This window comes from Triticum dicoccoides, chromosome 2B (genome assembly GCF_002162155.2).
Source record: "Triticum dicoccoides isolate Atlit2015 ecotype Zavitan chromosome 2B, WEW_v2.0, whole genome shotgun sequence".
Taxonomy (NCBI): domain Eukaryota; kingdom Viridiplantae; phylum Streptophyta; class Magnoliopsida; order Poales; family Poaceae; genus Triticum; species Triticum dicoccoides.
The window spans coordinates 500218702-500230455 of record NC_041383.1 but is presented as its reverse complement, the minus strand read 5'-3'; the positions used below and the strand labels follow the sequence as shown (position 1 = coordinate 500230455).

The following is an 11754-nucleotide window of genomic DNA, read 5'->3' as shown; positions in this document are numbered from 1 at the left end:
CCGGGTGAAATCGGCATTTTACCGGAGTACCGGGAGGTTACCGGAACCCCCGGGGGGTTATTGGGCCTACATGGGCCTCGAGGGAGAAGAGGGAAGGAACCAGGAGGGGGCCGCGTGCCCCTCCCCTTCCTAGTCCGAATAGAACAAGGGAAGGGGGGCGGCGCCCCCCCTTTCCTTCCTCCCTTCCTCCTCCTTCCCCCCTTCTCCTACTCCTACTTGGAAAGAAGGGAGTCCTACTCCCGGTGGGAGTAGGACTCCCCCCTTGGCGCACCCTCCTTGGCCGGCCGCCTCCTCCCCCCTGGCTCCTTTATATACGGGAGCGGGGGGCACCCCATAGACACACAAGTTGATCTACAGATCGTTCCTTAGCCGTGTGCGGTGCCCCCTTCCACCATATTCCACCTCGGTTATATTGTCGCGAAGCTTAGGCGAAGCCCTGCGCCGGTAGAACATCAACTTCGTCACCACGCCGTCGTGCTGACGGAACTCATCTCCGGAGCTTTGCTGGATCGGAGGCCGGAGATCGTCATCGAGCTGAACGTGTGCTGAACTCGGAGGCCCCGTACGTTCGGAGCTTGGATTGGTCGGATCGTGAAGACGTACGACTACATCAACCGCGTTGTCATAACGCTTCCGCTTACGGTCTATGAGGGTACATGGACATACACTCTCCCCTCTCGTTGCTATGCCATCACCATGATCTTGCGTGTGCGTAGGAATTTTTTTGAAATTACTGCGTTCCCCAACATGATTTCTACAACAGCTATGCTAAAGCTAATGGTTTCAGCATTAGGAAGAATAAGGTCAGGTATACCAAAACCGAGGCACATCTTATGCGGTATAGGAGGTTTGTTTGTTCCAGACAAGGGAAACGTGACAGCAAGTTGCTAACCGAGGAAGGGCACAGCCGTCGGCTCAGAGCCGAGACACGCTGCTTTTGCGAAGCACACCTGACTGTCAAGCTTGACCAAAAGCGTGGGGTTTGGTATGTTGCAAGTTTTGAGGACAAGCATAACCATATGTTGGCAGGACCGGACGAGGTACCTTTTCTTTGGTCCCACAGAAAAATCAAAGAGTTTCAGAAGCATGAGATAATGTCCATGGGAGCTGCAGGGATTAGAATTCACGACATGATGGATTCCCTCATCAGCAAACATGTATGGTATGGCGGTGTTGGTTTTACCAGGCATGAAATATACAACCTTTGTGCCAGGGAGAAGAGGAAGCTGCTTTCAAAAGGTGATGCTTCCACAGCCATAGGCATCATGGCCAGTAGGAAACAGAGGGATCCTAGCTTCTTTTTCGAGTACATGCTAGATAAGGAAGGACACTTGAATAGATGTTCTGGTGTGACTCCCAGTCTCGTCATGACTATGAGGACTTTGGCGACGTGCTTGTATTTGACAGCACGTACAAGATGAACTGCTATGGTATGCCATTCATACCTTTTGTTGGTCTTAACAATCACCGGAAGACCACTGTTTTTGGTTGTGCCATAGTTTCAGATGAGACCGAACAAACATACGTGTGGCTGCTGCAGACTTTTTTGAGGTCCATGTGTCAAAAGATGCCGAAGAGTGTAATCACAGACGCGGACGCTGTGATGATCAAGGCAATTTGCGAAGTCTTGCTAGACGTGTGGCACCGTATATGTACGTGGCATATAGAAAAAAATATGAAGATTCACCTCAGTCCTAAGTCCTTGAAGGAGTTCCGAACTCTTCTGTACTACAGCACGTCCACGGCCATGGTTGAGGAGAGATGGCACGCCTTTACCAAAAGATGGCAGTCGGAAAAAACAGTAACATGGTTGAGACGGATGTATAAGAAGAGGAGACTGTGGGCCGCGGCTTATCTGACAGAGGGGTTTTGGCTTGGCATGAAAAGCAACCAGCGGAGTGAAAGCCTAAACTCATGCCTTCACCTCCACCTAGACGGTGAAATGACCCTGGTGGATATGATTTTGCATTATGAGAACACCATTGTACGTATCCGTGAAAACGAGGCGCGAGATGACTGCACGGCCTCACAGAGTTTACCGGTGCCAGTTACTACATCGAGGGAACTTGAGATAGCTGCTTCTCATGTCTTCACTCCATCAAACTTCTATATGTTGCAAGAAGATCTTAGAAAAATTGATGGCATGGAGATTGTAGAAATTAAGCTAGGAGATGGATCACAGCAGTACATCGTGGCCTGGAAGAATAACCGGAATAGTCGTTTTTGGGTGGAGTATACAACAGTAAATTCCGCAAAACCTATACGGTGCAGCTGCAGAAGAATGATTCGAAAGGGTCTACCTTGCAAACACATATTCCACGTACTGAAGTACTTGAACATATCTGAAATACCAAAGTGTTTAGTTCTTCTTCGGTTCACGAAACAAGCCAGGTTGGGACTGCCCGCGAGGCGCACAAGCGATCTGTTGGGATATGGTTGGACTGGGGCAGAGGAAAGAATGAAATATAGCCAGGTCAATGTGTTAGCGTCAGAAGCTATGCATGCGGCATGCAAACACCCAGCTTTGTGGGATCAGTTACAGGATAGTTTGAAGGCTGTGATAGCTAAGAGTCATGAGTATGATCTGCTACAGGGAAATTTGAGCAAGAATATAAATGACTTCAGTAAGTGTGCAGTTGAATATGTAGACGATGGTGAAGGCAACATGGTCGCAGTTAAAGATCCTATGAAAGTGTCAAGCAAAGGTGCAACGAAGGTAGATGAGAACCGCCCTGTGTCGAAAAATGGTAGACCACTCTCTTTTGATGAGTTGAAAACCCAGTGCGGCGCTTGCAAATTGCTAGGACACACTAAACGTAGCAAGAAATGCAAACTAAATCAAAAGTAAGTGTTTGTATGCATTCTGGATTATTGAAAAATTTATCGTTCATAAACTTATATTGTCTTCTATGATGTGCAGAACAGTGGAGAAGGAAGAAGTGTAGAACACTTGCTTCAATTTTTTACTGATGAATCGAGTGAACAGGGCAGTATATCCTTTTCACATTATGTCATCAATTTTAGTTCGACGTTTAACATCGTGTTTGGATCCTATATATATCTTCTATACCTAAATACCTAGCCCCCAGTACTAGATTTGTGTACACATGCGTGCTTCCGATCAAAATTGTGTGGCATCAAGTAATCACCTAACTTACCACTCCCCACCACACATTCACCCACCTAAATAAACAACAAAATCGGACCTAAATAAATTAGTTATGAATTAGAAAGAATACTGTACATTTCCCCTCCCCACGTCCTAACTGCCATTAAATCACCTAACTTACCACTCCCCATCACACATTCACCCACCTACCTCGCGCGCCGGTTCGAACTCCCCTTATCCCCACCTACCCACAGTAGATCGAGAAAACCACCGCCGGCGACCGCTGCAGCCGCCTCCATGGAGAAAAGCCTCGGCTGGCAGAGAGCAATGATGAAGCTCGCCGGCGATGACGAGGGGTGGCGCGCCCAGTTGGCGGAGGTGTGCGGCTGGTTCCCCAGCACGGAGATGTTGGTCAACCACGCGCGTGGCCTCGTCAAAGTCCTCACCGACACCGAGAAGAAGCGCGCCTTCCCCTACGGCTGCGGCGTCCCACCGGCTCTCCTCCTCGTCTGGGCAATGCGAGAGGCCACGCTGAGCGACTCTCCTGTTCAGCGCGCAAGGTGGTGGATGTACCGCTCCACCATCATGACGCTGCGGCCAGATCCAGCACGCGTCGCGTCGAGGGCGGAGCACGTCGACATCAAGCTCGCTCTCCCTGCGCCCGTCAGCCCGAACTACCAGGTCCTCCACGTGCCGAAGCCAGTCCTGTCGTTGGGCTCTGACATCATGGAGGACGACGTGGACGAGGTACTGCTCATCCCTGATGACCCTGAGGAGGGCGAGGAGGATGTCGTGCAGATGGTAGTGCCGGTTGCCGTCGAGGGTGGCAAAACAATGCCCATCGACGTCGAGCTCCTTCCCCAGCACCCTGACATAGTGAAGGTGGAAGAAGAGGAGGTGGCTCAGGATCAGGTGGCTCAGGATCCGGTGGTGCAACTGTCGAACAGGACGGCGGTCAAGAAGAATGCTTCTCCGTGTGTGGTGCGCCGCTCACGCCGACTCAAATTTCTGAAGAAGTGAAGATGGGCACAATTGCTAAAGGAGGAGGAAGCTGCTGGTTATCTTAGTATGCTGTTATATGTTTCAGCATATAAGTTTGCTGTTCTCCTAGTTGCTACTGGGCTCCTTCAGCTCCATGCTTGCTTTTGATGTAATAATGATCGATGTAGGGTGGATTTTGTCGTAGCTTGTGAACTTGTTTGGGTCATTGCACGGTTTGGCCGGCCTGTGTTGGCCTTCTCTTTTTAGACTGAACTTCGTTCTGAACTTTCGTGGTTTTCAGTAATGAAAATCGGAAGGGGCAAGCCCTTCTTTGATAAAAAAATTTGAGCTTGATGTTGGTTAGGTGTGCTTTTCTCCAGGTAATTATATAAGTTACGGAATCGGTACGGTTTGGTCGGTTTCTTTGTGGCTAAAGAACTGAATATCTACTGCCTAGCCTAAGTGTGAAGTTCAGTTAAATTTTCAGAATATTGAATATGTACTGTTGTTTTGCTTTAGTGTTGAATCAAAGGTGTAGGTGCTGCTAGATGTTGCTCCTATGTTGCAACAAGACAATGAAGTGGGCTGATGCACAAATCAGTAGTGTTGCTATGTGATGTGCCCATGTGCATCACTTACCAAATATAGAACATGACAAATGTGTAGTGTCTGCCAAATGTAGAACATGCCAAAAGTGCATTGTCTACCAATCATGATGGCACCATGTTATTTCTGCTGCAATGTCTATTACACTTTTCCCATAAACTGAATAGCAAATAATTCATCAGGATTTCATCATGTCAACTACAATTATGTCAATAAATTTATGAACAATCTACTTGGTAACTATGACAACAATTATAGTGGCAAGCAGGCCAAGATACAGAAGACCTCCAAATCCTAAAATCCTATCCCTATAGAGCAATATTTCCTTGTGCATCTTAACCATCGCCCTCTTTTCTTTCTCATTCCTTTTAATTTCAGCTTCACATTCTGTAATCTTAGTCTCCAGTTTCTTGTTCTTCATGGCTAGATACTTAATGACTGAATTTGCTTTGCTATCCCACTCCCCATCAACCCATTCAACATACTCAGAAGTGACATCATCCTAAATAAATCATGAGCAATTCAAGTCAATTAATAATTGAACTTGTCACTGAAAGCGTTAAACACTGAACTTTTTTGCAGCTTGACCGCAGTAGCAGTACTAGTTTGAAGATCATGCTTAGTACACTAACCTCAAACACACAACCCACTAATGCGCTCTCAAAATTGTGTGCATTTATGCACACACGGCCACCCGGAGTTTCCTGATGACGAAATGGATGGAGCTTGTAAGGGCCACATGTCATGATTTGTGGGCGACAATGCTGGGATGTAAAGAACAACGGTAAAGAACTTACCTTTTTGCCACCAAAGTGTAGCACTGGAGACCCTAGCCGTCGGTTCTCCCGGCCCTCCGCCGCCCACGAAACCCCCCTCCCCTGTTCCACTCGATCCGCCTCCACTGCCTCCTGTTCCACTGAATCCGCCCCACCTGCTTCCAGGACCCAGGGTTCGACCTAACTTGCGGTCGCCACCACTCCTCTCGCCGCAGCCACCGCCGCCCGATGCCCAGCTCGCTGTCATGCTTTCGCCGTGGAGATTTGGAGGCGCAAATGGAGAGAGAGGGCAAGGGATTTGGAAGTGAAACGAGATAAGGGGAACCACTCATTGCCCAAATCAACCACAGTCGTTGTTTCCATGTATTCAAATGATGGCCCCACTAGTCCTTTGATAATGCAACTAACCCAGCCATGCATGCACGTGTAATTTACAACCGCACCTGAAATTCCGGCTGGGCTCACTCATCGTTCCATCCCTCAATTAATCACGTCCCAAAAGTTAATTATACGTACAATAAAAAAAACGACGGGCTTGTGAAAATAGAAAAACATGATGCCGGATAACACGCGATAGAGCGAACGAGCAGACATGACTAATTTTCATCTATGTAATATGTTCTGCCTCGATATATTTACATAGCTAACATGATTAATTTTCATAATCATGTGATGAGGGGGAATTACCAGGAGATTATTGACATGCAGATAGCTAAGGCAGAAGGCAAAAGTTTGATAGAGTTTTTAAAAAAGTAAAGAATGTGAAAATTTTAATATGAAACTTCGGAGAGCAGTTGAAGAGAAAAATAGAATGCGAATACTATGAATGTGATAAATACAATTATAAAAATTGAAGAACGAGAACAATATTAAGCAAGAACAATTGATAGTTGAAGCCAAAACTTTATTGGTACGACGAAATTGTCTTCTCCGAGCGAATTGTATGACCGAATTGTCTGGTACGAGCCTATTGTTTGACAGACACATACACATATATGTGTCACAATATTCAAGATGCCCTAATTATTACATAAAAATGATAGAAACAGTAAGATAATCATGCCATCGAAACCATCGACCGGACTAAATCCAAAGCACTAAAACTTGACCCTTGCATGCCGCAAGAATTCTTCATGCGCGCCTTTTCCTTGCGATTTCGTGAATTTTGTTCTTCACACACTCCATTGTGTTTGAAGGTGACATAATCAACTCGGCGATGAAACGTCTTCTCCTTGCGTCAACGCTGGCCTGCAAAAAATGACATACAGGTTACATGAACCGAATTTTGTACACGACCATAGTAGCTACTCTACAAACGTAAATAACAGCATACCTGTGAAAAATCGCGGGTCATTCGGTCCCCGTCCCAATGCTGTAGACATTCTGTGACAAAAAGGCCACAAGAGTTCTTGGTATATATGCAAACATTAGCGGCGGGCAATACGAACATGTGTATTGTTGTTTGAATGTGCATGATGTCGTACTAACTCACCCCATCCTCTTGCTACGGCATGTCATACTCGTTGATAGGCCACTTACTTATGTCCGGATATTTCCCTGGTGTAATAAGATTTGCTTGGCGCATATCGTTTGCTATAGCCATTCGCTATAAACAGGATAGTGTTAAAGAAGAATCATAAACAACATGGAAGACCAATGGTACAAATGTTGGTTATATTACCAGTGCTTTGACAGTCTTTTCTGTCAGCTCCAGAGAATAGAGTGAATCGAGAACTTGGAATTCTTTCTTGATCATGTGCATGACCATGGTCATCCAGTGGGCATTTTCGATATTCAACGCGATATACGTCTACAGTGCAAAAAACCATTATGGATCAAATGAAATACTAGATGAAATGTCCTGAAGTGAAGAATTACAAACATAACATACCTTATCACGCACAGTATACTCTTGCGTGACTCTATTAACTGCTCTAGCTTTGGACAGAGCACTGTCCATATTGCAGCTCGACGACAATGGATCGTCTCGCGCGATAGCATGATCTACAAGGAATTTGGACCTCCACGCTGGACAGAGGTAACGATCATGACCAACGCTCAGCTCCAAATGTCCCATATAAGCATCAATAATCTTCATAGAATATCAGGGCATTACATGTTGAAATTTGAGACATAGATTATTGACAATTTAAACAACAGAACATGCAAGTAGTACTTACATCGTCCGACAGCCATCTATGACTTAGTACCGGTCGAATCCTTTCGGATGTCAAAGATATGCCACGAGCTTCACTGTAGTAAACTTTCTTCCCCTTATTCTTGTCGGTGCTAGAAGCTAACTCGACAAATGAAACAACTGCATCAATTATTTTCGGCGTCAACTCATCTGTCACACCCTCTGGCTCATCAATCTCAGAAAAAAGAGCTGCATGAAATAATATGAACGTCAACAATGGTGATCATATGCATTCATAGTATACAATAAACCAAGAAAGTTAGTTACGATACCCCTACTAGCAGAACGGGTACCGGTGGGTTTCTGACCACAGTTGGTACGCCTGCTGGGCTTTTCAAGTGCGTAGGGGGATTCAAATTTCTTGGGAACGGTCCGCTTCCGCTTACCGGACATAACTTCCTCATCCTTATCAACTGTTGCACCCTTTTTTCCGTTCGGCTTAGCCATTAACTTGCTGACAGAAGATGGACAAATGTCTATGTCCGATGAAGGTGCTTGTGTAGAATTACCAATGACCCAAGGGTTTTTGGGTGTAGCGCCACATTCATCATTACGCTTAATAGGTGCAGCTTCCTTGTGTCCATTCATCTTTGCTGGGGTTTTCTGTTTGGCAAACAATATGGTGTGAACATTTCAGCCCGTAAAAAAATGGAAGGAGAAAATTATAGACAGAAATATATATACATAGTACCTCAGGTACGGATTTATGGTTGGGAACCACTTCATCAGGCTGCGTCATGTCAATGACAGGCTCTCCGTGTGAGTCTATGTCATCCTTGTAAACGAATTCCTTCTTTTCATATGGACCGTTCTCGAACGAATCCACTTCTTGATCCACATCATTGTCCACGGATGGCACGGCAGCAGCCGGCTTGTACATGATACCTGATTTGTTCTTCTTCTCCAACAACCTCTGCAATAGATATATAAAATTAAGAATGCTTGCATGGTTTAAAACAGGGAACAAGTTGTAAAATATTATGTTATGGTGTGACACCTCAGCAACTTGATCAGGGATTTGCCTCATCTGAGTGTGTATGAAGTCCATGCACCGCTTCATTAGAAGCTCCATCAAATCTTCCGACATTGGGGCTGTCGTCGACTACTTTGCGTTTCCATTTGCAGGTTTGGTTTTTGGCTTCATGGTAGGCATATTATATGGGATTTTGGGCTCCTGCGCCCTATACTCTTGGGTGATATTATTTTCGATTTGCATGCGATATAGAAGTACATGTGATGAATTAAAAATAAATATTATTTAGTTACAAAACATTTAAGAAAGACAGAACAGAATGACTTACCTTGACGTTACCACGGCCGCGCCCATTGTCATAGTCGAACCGATCTCTCCTAGTGGCTGCACCTTTGGTCCAGTTCCTCATAAGAGGTTGTATGGACAAGTTGGGATCATAGGCGCAATCGCCTTCGACAGGTTGCGCCTTCTCCCAGTACAAGTACTACAAAAAATAAGGATTTAGAGTTAGTTCAATACGGCACATAAAATTGCAATGATATTATAATTGACATTATTCAACAGGCCTCATTTGTGTACCTGCAACAGAGCCAAATTGCCTTTTGGCCATTGGCGTAGGTGTTTGCCTTTCTTCACTATGCGAAGGCAATCGAGTAGAACACGCAGGGTGAAGGCATTCCAGTTAATCTTTAAAATACGTTTCACATCATGGACCAAAGCGTAGTACTGCTTTGGCACAATCTTGCTCGACATGGGAGCAATAATTGTTCCTAACAGGACAAGGACTAATTTCCGAAGAAAATTGTCGTCGGTGGCTTTACTTTTAATTATGTCCTCAATGAGATTATCTATCACTATGTTTTCTGATGTCTTACTGAGAAATTGTGGTGGCACCCGCTCCTTCATGTCCTCTCATTCTTCAATCAGAATGTCTGAAGCGGAGAGTCCTTGGTTCTCGAGGTTAAAGATGCACTCGACGTCGACCGCACCGAGAGTCACCTCCCCAACCTGCTCTTGTATAATGAATCTAGACTTGCTGGCATCAAAATTCTCAATCATATACCTAATCAGAAGGGTACACATCTTAATAGATGGTATCTGGAGCATGCTGCGCAATGTTGTATCAGCCACTCTAGCGCGTTGACCGCTCGATAGAGTGGCAACAAGCTTGCACCATTTTTCAACGGCGCACACTATTTCTCCATTCAGCTCGTCCATCCTATAGAAAGAAAATATAAAACTTCGTTACATTTGCCAACACAAATGCAAAAATAACAATAGACATGTAAAAATATAAAACTTTCTGGCAGCAGCAAACAAAAATACAAAAATAACACTAATGCAAATATAAAACTAGCACCATGTATACAGCAACATGCACCCAAGTGTGTGCTGATATGAGGCAATAAAAAATAACATTCTGTTTGCATAATTTTTTTTTCGACAAGATCTTTAAAACAAGACTAATATTGAATATATTTTTGAAAGTTAGTTTTTAGACAACTAAATAACCATGCTTCAATCTTGTTTTGTATAATTGTTTTAGTTCCATGCAATTTTTTTAATAATGTTGCATTCTATTTCGTAAAGAAAAAAAATCTAACTAACACTATGGCTCGCCGTGTTACATTGTGTATCATAATGTTACATTGGCTGCCGATTCTTCTTAATTTTACAGTGTTTCATCATGATTCAGAACATGAATCTTCAAACTTGTTAAAATATATTCAAAAGTGGTCTCGTCTTAAAGTTCTCGTTGTCATAAACACATATATGCATCGGATCTTCAAAAAAATCAACGGCTCTTCCATGCACGGTACCTCCCGAGCATGGGAGATTTGCTTTTCTCTATTCTACCCTGATATGAAAGATTTATTTCATGTACGCCTTCTGGTCAGAACACATCTAGTCGAGTTGATACTAGCTACTTGAAACTATGTGGTAAACTTAAGTCCATGAGAGCAACAAGACGATAGAACTAGCTTGCTATGAAGGCGCGAGGTAAGGAGGACAACTTACTTGATCGGTCAACGAAGATGAAAGAAGTCGGCGATGCGTTGTCGACGTAGTTCGTCGACGGCGGCCAGCACGTGGGGACGACCTTGATCTTCTCGGGGTTTTGTGGCGTGTGGGATGCGGTGGACGGAGCTGTCGACGACTCGCCGACAGGAGGCGATCTAGACGACGACATGTGCGAGGAGGTTGAGATTATATACGAGGTCGTCTCCTAGGTCGTCGTAACTTCCATGTGGCCAATCACGCGATCTATATGTTCCTCCATTGAATCAAGGCTGAATGTGCTCCTCAATCGTAGGGATTAGGAACATAAGGATTAGCACGATCCCGGAATTGTGTAACCGAACGACAACTACTCCCGTGATCGACGTGCATGGAAAGCGCAGCATGGTGGGCCCCCACAATATGGATCGGACAGTTATTTGCGGTCTGGGCCGGCACACCTACCTCTACATTGTTTTTTCCTCAAAATTAATATCATTGTTTCTTTCCTCAATAAAAAATATTTGTGATACCTATTAGTTATTGTATACTTGTATATGTTCAACAATATTTATAGTATCTCTATCAGTTCTGCAATATTATATATTCAAATGTACTGTTCATCTTTCCCTTTTAATTAGGTTTTCCTGTTATTTTATGTTTTCTCCTTCTTATTCCTAATTGTTTTTCCATGTTTCATAATTCCATATCACTTCTTCTCATATTTTTCAAATTCATATCAAATATGTATGATTAAATGTTGTCCTATTTATGACTTGTTAATTGGTGGGACCGGGAAGGTAAACCACTTTCAGACCTGCCCTCCGGCAGACCCGAATGGTCCTGCTTGTACATGGTGCATGTGGAGGCATGCATGAGATGACCCCAACTATTGGGACCATGTGGGCATGGCCAATGTGGTCCCCCTGACAAGGTGTGCACAAATTCGGACACAAAACGCACGTTGCGTCACGTGAGGGTAGTGTTGTAGGGTTTTGTCGTTGGATAAACCCTAGAAAATGGTTCGAGTGTCGGAAATGAACGATACTTGTCATGCATGCATGCCATGATCATCCTTGGGTATGCATAAAGTTTGGGATCATTCGGTGGGACC

General features: G+C 44.5%; 1 long non-coding RNA gene across 1 annotated transcript; it reads right to left on the bottom strand.

The window, feature by feature from the left end:
• Nucleotides 1-7486: 7486 nt before the first annotated feature.
• LOC119360849 lies at nucleotides 7487-8161 on the bottom strand. Its single transcript, XR_005172806.1, has 3 exons — nucleotides 8056-8161; nucleotides 7653-7789; nucleotides 7487-7564 (listed from the first exon to the last, which is right to left on the bottom strand). It is a non-coding gene; the product is annotated as an uncharacterized LOC119360849 (long non-coding RNA).
• Nucleotides 8162-11754: the final 3593 nt, after the last annotated feature.